Source organism: Eumetopias jubatus, unplaced genomic scaffold (genome assembly GCF_037043125.1).
Source record: "Eumetopias jubatus isolate StellerSeaLion01/CBP00866 unplaced genomic scaffold, mEumJub1_p1.0 scaffold_1, whole genome shotgun sequence".
NCBI lineage: Eukaryota > Metazoa > Chordata > Mammalia > Carnivora > Otariidae > Eumetopias > Eumetopias jubatus.
Window position 1 is genome coordinate 112,069,033 of NW_028274807.1, and position 9,242 is coordinate 112,078,274.

At 42.9% G+C, this 9,242-nt stretch overlaps 1 pseudogene; it reads right to left on the reverse strand.

Moving 5' to 3' along the window:
- Window positions 1–3,294: 3,294 nt before the first annotated feature.
- Window positions 3,295–4,685, reverse strand: LOC114209128 (elongation factor 1-alpha 1 pseudogene; annotated as a pseudogene).
- Window positions 4,686–9,242: the final 4,557 nt, after the last annotated feature.

Consider the following 9,242-nt stretch of genomic DNA (forward strand, 5'->3'; position numbering starts at 1 on the left):
GTGTGAAGAAACCATGTTGGCCACCCAGCCCGCACAGGAGAGAACTCAGCTGTTCACTTACCATTATTACATAAAAACAAGCCAACTAGGTTGACCCAACCCATGAAACCATGACAATCAATACTACATCATTTTAAGACACTACGTTTTGGCAATAGGTAACCAGAAATCACCTTTTTAAAAAAGATTTTATTTATTTATTTGACAGAGAGAGAGACACAGCTTGAGAGGGAACACAAGCAGGGGGAGTGGGAGAGGGAGAAGCTGGCTTCCTGCGGAGCAGGGAGCCCAATGTGGGGCTCCATCCCAGGACCCTGGGATCATGACCTGAGCTGAAGGCAGACGCTTAATGACTGAGCCCCCCAGGCGCCCCCAGAAATCACCTTTAACTCCCAGTCCCTATAGGGAGTATAGCTGGTGCTCCACAAATGCTTGTTAGGCCAAATTTGAGTTGAAATGTCTTTTGTAGAATCTCCCAGATCCCTCTAAATTTCACTGCAGCTTTTAGTATGGGGCAATGGGGAAAGTTAGCAGAATGGGGTGAGTTGTCTTGCACACACTTCTATGGGACATGTGTGAAATGACAATGGTCAAGGCAATATTCATATTTACTGAGTCTCTGTGATGAGCCAGGGACAGTACCGTGCACTCCACACGAGCTATCCCATGTCATTCTCAAAGCAACCACTCAAAGGAGGTGATATAATCTTCCTCATTTTATTTTTATTGTTTTTTTTAAAGATTTTACTTATTTATTTGAGAGAGAGAGAGCACAAAGGGAGCGAGAGAGGGAGAAGCAGACTCCTCGCTGAGCAGGGAGCCCAACATGGGGCTCCATCCTAGGACCCTGAGATCACAACCCGAGCCAAAGGCAGAGGCTTAATTGACTAAGCCACCCAGGTGCCCCTAATTTCCCCATTTTAGAGATGAAAAAACTGAGGCCACAAAGTTGCCGAGTGGCAACTTTGGCCTGATGGATCCATTTGATTTCAGTGCCAGTTACCTTGCCTAAAATGTGCACTTTCATCTGGAGGGAATTCATTGGAAGTTACTGAAAAGTTCCTATGATGCAGTGGCAAATTCTTGGCAATTGTCCCTTGGAGCCTGAGCCTGACCTCCTCTTCTTCATGTGAGGGTGGGGAGCGGTGTATTTGAAGGTGGAGAGGATATGATAATGGCTGTATTGGAGTTCACCCCTGCTCCCCGGGATAACAACCGGGCACTGGCCCCTCCTTGCTATCCACAGACATGCTCTCTGGCATTAAGTATCACCCAGGTCAGAGCTACAGGAAGCTCTGTCTGAAAGCTAGAACATTCCCAGATCGTGGAGGAGGCCAAGAGAAACAGTCATGAAGTATGGAGAGGGGAGGAGGCCAGCGGAAAAATGATCTGCCACATTCTTTCAGACCTCCAACCAGGCAGGAGGCTCCACTCCCTGAACACCACTCCTAAACCTCCGAGATGGCGCAGTCTCCTCCCTGGGCCCAGAGGCTTCCCTGAGGCAGGGAGGGAGGCGAAGTCATCCAGGTGAAAAGCTCTGGTTGCATCAATCTTCCCCTTAGCTTTAGGTGCTGATAACTAGCTTGGCAATACCGCGGACAAACTTTCTGAAACCTCAGCATTCTTCAGCACAGAACTGGCTGTCATCCAACTTTAGGGCTTGCAGAAGGATGTGTGTTGATACGCTTATGATATTCTTAAGATGTCTTCTTCCTACCCAGGCAGTTTTTTCCTTTCTGAGGGCTTAGCCTCCTTCTTCCTGCTTTTAGTCATCTTTTCTCCTCTCTCTCCACAATTAGGTTCAGGAAAGAAAAACACAGAGAGACTCTGTTCCATCTTGTGGAGTTGAGAATCTCCTTGGGAAGAATCTTGAAAGGAGGAACCCAATGTTTGTTGACTGAATTAAGTAATGTTATGTTGCTCATCTGGAAAGAGAAGTAAAACTAGCATCAAAAGGGCTTAAAACACCACTGCACACCAGGGAAACTAGTACTGAACATCTCCTGGGCCCCAAGTATTATACTAAGCACGTTAGCTCAATTCTCACAAAAATTCTGTGAGCTAAGTGTTACTTTATTTCCATTTTACAGATTAAGAAACTGAGGATCAATAAGTTAAATAATTTCTAAGTAGCTTTTGGTAGTTCTTTAATCATCTTTTCAATCTATTATATGTGGTTGCTGTATATTCTAGTTTTCCATTTCTTCTCTAGCTAATTTTGGTTACTTATATTTGCTAGGTAATGGTTCATTTCCTACAGATATTTAAACTTGCTACCATAGGAGCACCTGGATAGCTCAGTCAGTTAAGCATCCAATTCTTGATCTTACCTCAGGTCTTGATCACAGGGTCATGGGTTCAAGCTTTGCATCGGGCTCCATGCTGACTGTGGAGCCTGCTGAAAAAAAAAGTTGCTGCCATAGTTTTACACCTTGTATTTACTTTGGTTTTTTTTTTTTTAACTCTGCAAATCAACTTAATTGCAACATGATTTGCATATGACAAAATATGCTTATATATCTTTTTAAACTATTTAATCCAATACATTATGACAAATGTCTACACAAATGTCTACATCTATATTGTCTATATTGGTGCAATCATATATAGTACTTTTCCATAACCCCAGAAGTTTCTTTTTGCTTTTCTGCAGTCAACCCCCACCATCTGGCCCTGAGCAGCCACTGATCTGCTCTCTGTCACTTTAAAAATCTGCTTTGTCTTTTCTAGACCTTCATCTAAATGCGATATACTACATGCCCTCTTTTGTTTGCAGTTTGTTTGTTTTGGTGAGTTTAATGGTTTTAGATTCATCCATGTTGTTGCATGTATCAGACGTTTGTTTCTTTTTATTGCCAAGTGGCATTCCATTAAATGAATACACCACAATGTTTATCACTGTCTTGTTGTTTTCAGCTTTTGACTTCTATGAATATGTTATGTGTTCATAACAAATCTCCACAAAACTTAGTGATCTATTTTTTTAAAATTTTCTTCCTCATTAAACTTCTGTTTTAATGGGGCTTAAAATTCTGTGACAGATTTTTGGTCAAGTTGTTTCCATTAAAAAGTACTGATTTTAAAAACTAATAACTTAAAACTGCCACACACACAAAAAAAACCCAAATGGTCCACAAAATAGTCTCCTTTCCTTCTGAAGATTTTATGATGCATTGTTATCATGAACGAGTCTTTTACTATTAAACTTAAATGGCCAGCTGACGCAAACAGTTCTGAGACTGTGCTTTCACCACTGATTAAGACTGGGGGTGGGGCAGGCATTGGGGATACTATTCATTTAGCCTTCTGAGCTTTCTGGGCAGACTTGGTGACCGTGCCATCTGCAGCTGCCTTCTTGTGCACTGCTTTGATGACACCCACAGCAACCATCTGTCCCATGTCATGAACAGCAAAGCGGCCCAGAGGAGGATAGTCAGAGAAGCTCTCAACACACATAGGCTTGCCAGGAACCATATCAACAATGGCAGCATCACCAGATTTCAAGAACTTGGGACCATCTTCCAGCTTTTTTCCAGAACGACGATCTATCTTCTCCTTCAGCTCAGCAAACTTGCAAGCAATGTGAGCTGTGTGACAATCCAGCACAGGTGCATATGCAGCACTGATCTGGCCTGGATGGTTCAGGATAATCACCTGAATCGTGAAGCCAGCTGCTTCCACGGGTGGGTCATTTTTGCTGTCACCAGCCACATTGCTGCGACAAACATCTTTGACGGTTCAGTTCTTGACATTGAAGCCCACATTGTCCCCAGGAAGAGCCTCACTCAAAGCTTCATGGTGCATTTCAACAGACTTTACTTCACTTGTAACATTGACTGGAGCAAAGATGACCATCATGCCAGGTTTAAGGACACCAGTCTCCACTTGGCCCACAGGGACAGTACCAATACCACCAATTTCGTAGACGTCCTAGAGAGGCAGACGCAAGGGCTTGTCAGTTGGACGAGCTGGTGGCCGATTGCAACCCAGAGCTTCAAGCAGTGTGGTTCCACTGGCATTCCCATCTTTACAGATGACTTTCCATCCTTTGAACCAAGGCATATTAGCACTTGGCTTCAGCATGTTGTCACCATTCCAACCAGAAATTGGCACAGTGTTGGGGTTGTAACCAATTTTCCTAATGTAGGTGCTGACTTCCTTAATGATTTCCTCATATCTCTTCTGGCTGTAGGTGGGCTCAGTGGAATCCATTTTGTTAACACCAGCAATTAGTTGTTTTACACCCAGTGTGTAAGCCGGAAGGGCGTGCTCACGGGTCTGCCCATTCTTGGAGATACCGGCTTCAAATTCACCAACACCAACAGCAACAATCAGGACAGCACAATCAGCCCGAGATGTGCCTGGAATCCTGTTTTTGATAAAGTCTCTTTGTCCTGAGGCTTCAGTGATGGTCACATAATACTTGCTGGTCTCAAATTTCCACAGGGAGATATCAATGGTGATACCATGTTCACACTCAACTTTCCGTTTATCCAAGACCCAGGCATACTTGAAGGACCCCTTTCCCATCTCAACAGCCTCCTTCTCAAAATTTTCTATAGTTCTTTTGTCAATCCCACCACACTGGTAGATCAGATGACGAGTAGTGGTAGACTTGCCTGGATCTACGTGTCCAATGACGACGATGTTGATGTGAGTCTTTTCCTTTCCCATTTTGGTTTAGGTTGAGCAGTACTTTTCACAACTGTGTTCTGGCAGCAGACCCATTGCGAAAAAGAAAACTTAGTGATTTAAAAAGGAAATATTATTATATCACAGCTTCTATGGGTCAAGAGTTTGGGTCTAGCTCAGCTGGGTGCTTCTGCCTCCAGGTCTCCCACAAATCTGTAAGCAGGGTGTTGGCCAGGCTGCTCATTCTCCTCTTGACAGTGTTTGGCAGGATTCCATTTCTTGAGGGCTATCAGACTGAGAGCCTCAGTTCCTCTCTGGCTGTTGGTCAGGGGCCTCTCTCAATTTCTTGTCATATGGGTCTCTTCGAAGAGAAGCTCATAATATGCCCAAGGGCTTCATCAGAGTGAGTGAGGAAGAGAGTAGGAGAGAGCAAAAAGATGAAAACCAGTCTTTTTGAACCTAATCTCAGAAGTGGCATCCCCTCACTTTTGCCATAATCTCTTTGTGAGAGAGAAGTCACTAGCTTCAGCTCACCCTCAAGGGGAGGGTGTTCATAAAGGCATGAATTCTAGGAGGCGGAGATCACTGGGATCCATGTGAGAGGCTGCCTTCCACAGACTGCTATGAACATTTGTGTACAAGTCTTTGTGTGGACATGTTTTCATTTCTCTTGGTTGAATACCTAGAAATAGAATTGCTAGGTCATATGGACACCTTGTAAGAAATTGTCAGATAATTTTCTCGGGTAGCTGTATCATATTACACTGCCATCAGCAATGTGTGAGAGTCCTAGCTCCTCTACAAGCTTGACAACACCTCGTACTGTGAGTATTTTCAATTTTGGCCACTGGAACGGATATGAAGTGGTATACTTTTGTGGTTTGAATTTGCATTTCCCTGATGATTAATGATTTGAGCCTCTTTTTATGTGCTTATTGGCCAATTGTATATATCTTCTTTTATCTATTGAAATCTTTTGCTCATTTTCTATTCAGTTGTCTTCTTATTGCTAAATTGCAAGAATTATTTATGTAGTCAAGGTCCAAGTTATATATATAATATATATAAAACATACATATAGCATACACACACACACACAAACACACACACAGTGTTTGTGTATGTATACATATACACAAACATATACATATACAAATGCATATATATGTATTTGTTCTGGGAAATTAAAAGGACAAAGTTACCACTCCCGAGGCTGGAGGACTTCTCCAGGTTATTAACATGGTTAGAGGACTTTTTCGGTAGCTTCCCTTTATAGCCCTGAGGACAGCCCTCTGAGCCACCAGAACGTGTAGCAGAAAGTCTCAGTCTAAAGTAAATTGGGGGTTACCTTTGGGCTGCTAGTCCAGCCAGGGGTCAGGTCTTTTAGGACTCTCGCTGACTCTACTCCTGACTCATGGGCTTCTATCAGGCAAATTGCTTCTGTATCGCAGTTTACTCCTCTAAAAAATAGCAGTATCATGCCTGAGAGTCTGAGGCCCAATTAATTCTGAAATCATTCATTTTGAGAGTGAGCAAGCTAGTACACGTGAAGATTAAAAGGTAGTTATGCTTTGTTGGTTTGATTTTTATTTCTTGTTTAATCATCATTTAACCACAGGGCATTTTTTATATTCACCAACTGATTTTGTGTCTTAGTTAGCCTTCACAAAAACATCATTAGATAGAATTGCATGGAAGGCAAGGAGGCAGAAGGGGGAAGGGGTGAAGAGGAAGTGAGGAGGGGGTCCCTAAGGAGCTATGTGACTTAGGGAGTCACAGAGTAAGTGAGGATTGAAGGGGAGGGCAGACTGTAACCTGGAAGTTTCAGTATCCTTGGCAGGAATACTGCACTTGTCTTCCTGGAGCCTGGTAGCCTCACCACACAGTAGCTGACAGAAAAGTTCAGCTATTCAGGTCAGGTGCTTCCTTAGAATGGGTAGCTGGAAAATTCTGGAAGCCTTTCCATTTCCTATGTCTCACTCCTGAAGCTTGGCACCAGGGGTTGCACTGCTTTAAACAACTATTAAATCAAATAATAATTCTAGTCGCCATTTTGTTGGGAAACCTAAGTGTCTCTGTTCTATCTTTTAGAATCCTCCCCCTACCCACAGGCCTTCTCGAACTGCTTCCTCCTTTGGCTCCTGCTTCCCTAGTTAGAACCTTAATAATACCTGGTTAATACCTCGTCTGTGGCACTTAATCGGTTTCCTCCAGATGGCAGAGTTCTTTATGCATTTCAAGTCGTTATGTATGGAGTACGGTCACCACAAATCTCTGTCCTTCCAAAGACTATTAACCAGGATTTATTAGGTTCTCACTAAATCTCAGTCATTGTTCCAAATGCTTAGTATGGATTACAATATTTAGTTACCATGACGACCCTAAGAGGTAGATATTATTATACCCTTTATACAGATGAGGAAAAAGGTACAGAAACTTGCCCAGCAGTGGGAGGTGGGAGGCTGGGATTCAGGCCCAGCCAGTCTGATTCCAGAGTCTTTAGTCTGCTGTAACACCCTGCTTTCCCAATACGGGGCAAGCCCCTGTGTCACCATCACTGAGTTATATAAATACCTAAGGAATTACATTCAATGACAATTTGTGGAGAAGTAGGCAGGCCATTTGTAACCCCTGTATATTTTCACTTTCTAGTGATTGGGCCCTGATTTCAGGAAAATATCTGCAAATGAAACATGCAGGGAAATGACAGAGATGAGAAGGGCCAAGTGTAGCAGAAAGAACTCTGAAGCTTCGAGGCTGAAATCTGGCTTCAAGTCCCAGCCATGAAACTTCACAGGTTGGAGTCCTCGGATGAGGAATTTAGGCCGGTAGAACTTCACTTTTTCATCTGTCAAAAAGAACTAATATTTATACCCACTTCAAAATATTTCCTTTCATTTAAAATAAAATTATAGAAGCTTTGCATTTAAAAATTATTTAAAAAAATGGAATGGAAAAACGAAAACACGTCCTCCTGATTGAAATATAATTCCAATTCCAAGAGTAGTGACTTGTGAGTCTTCAGCCGGTTTTCTGTCTTACACATCAGATCTCTGGCTCAGTTTCCAACTTAGCAATTAGACCCAGAGTCCAGATGTCAATGGCAGTTTTATTTTAGTGGGACCATCTGAAAATGAGTCTTTCTAACTCCCATCTAACAATCAGTCTTTTAGTTTTAAGTTATTCAATCAGAGTCATGTTTAAAGAAAACTATGCTCATATAGAAAAGGCCCACTATCTATCTGTCCCTTTCTGTAAGAAAGTCATCTTCTTGAAAATACTTTCTTTGGCCGTGGATCTCCAGTAGAAGTTTCCCCTGTGAGAGAGGGATCAAAGAGTAAAAAAGCTGTAACTTTTAAAAATATATATATCTTATTTATTTATTTGAGAGAGAGATAGCGAGAGAGAGAGAGCACAAGTGGGGAGAAGAGGGAGAAGCAGCCTCCCCACCGAGCAGGGAGCCCCATGTGGGGCTCAGACCCAGGACCCTTGAGATCATGACCCAAGCCAAAGGCAGACGCTTAACTGACTGAGTCACTCAGGTGCCCTGAAAAGCTGTAACTTTTAAACATTGGAGATCACTGAATAAAAAGAATTGTTAGGACCAAAATGGCATCCTTTCTACAACAAACAACATTTATTTTTCTTCAATTTGTTTTCTCCACCAGGAAAGTGATCATATCAGGAATCGTGAAGTGTCAAAGGGAAAGTATATTTAAACTATCATGAAGTAGAAATATTTAGTCATGGTCTGGCATGGACAACCACTTTGTGCCTGAGGAAGTTAAGAGCACATGTAGTCCGGGGCGCCTGAGTGGTTCAGTCGTTAAGCGTCTGCCTTTGGCTCAGGTCATGATCCCAGGGTCCTGGGATTGAGCCCTGCATCGGGCTCCCTTCTCGGTGGGAAGCCTGCTTCTCCCTCTCCCCCTCCCCCTGCTTATGTTTCCTCTCTCGCTGTGTCTCTCTGTCAAATAAATAAAATAAAATCTTAAAAAAAATAAAAATTGTTATAAAAGGAAACATGGGGGGGCACCTGAGTGGCTCAGTTGGTTAAGCATCTGCCTTCGGCTCAGGTCATGATCCCAGGGTCCTGGGATCGAGCCCCGCATCAGGCTCCCTACTCAGTGGGGAGCCTGCTTCTCCCTCTCCCACTCCCCCTGTTTGTGTTCCCTCTCTCGTTTGTGTCTCTCTGTCAAATAAAGAAAATCTTAAAAAAAAAAAAAACCCCACCATTTAAAAAAAAAAGAGCACATGTAGTCCCACAAACAGTATGGAAGAACAGACAGTAGTAAGTTCTTAAGAAGTGTTAGAAGATGAACAAAATGTAACTGATGTGGCAGGGTGCCTCTTTTCTAACTTGGAGTAGTGAGCTTCCCTCACCTATCAAAGTGGGAAGCAGTCTACTCTTTTGGTTTTATGATCTCTCATGCCTGAAGGTTTTCCCAGGTCCTCTCTCTCTCTCTCTCTCTCTCTCGGTCTGACTCTGTCTCTCCCTCTTTCTCCTCTTGCTAACAGCCAAATGTGAATCTATACAAAAAGAGCAAATACACACTAGACAATTTCAAGCCTTTCCTCACCGAGGCTTGAAATTAATGATGGAGATGACACCA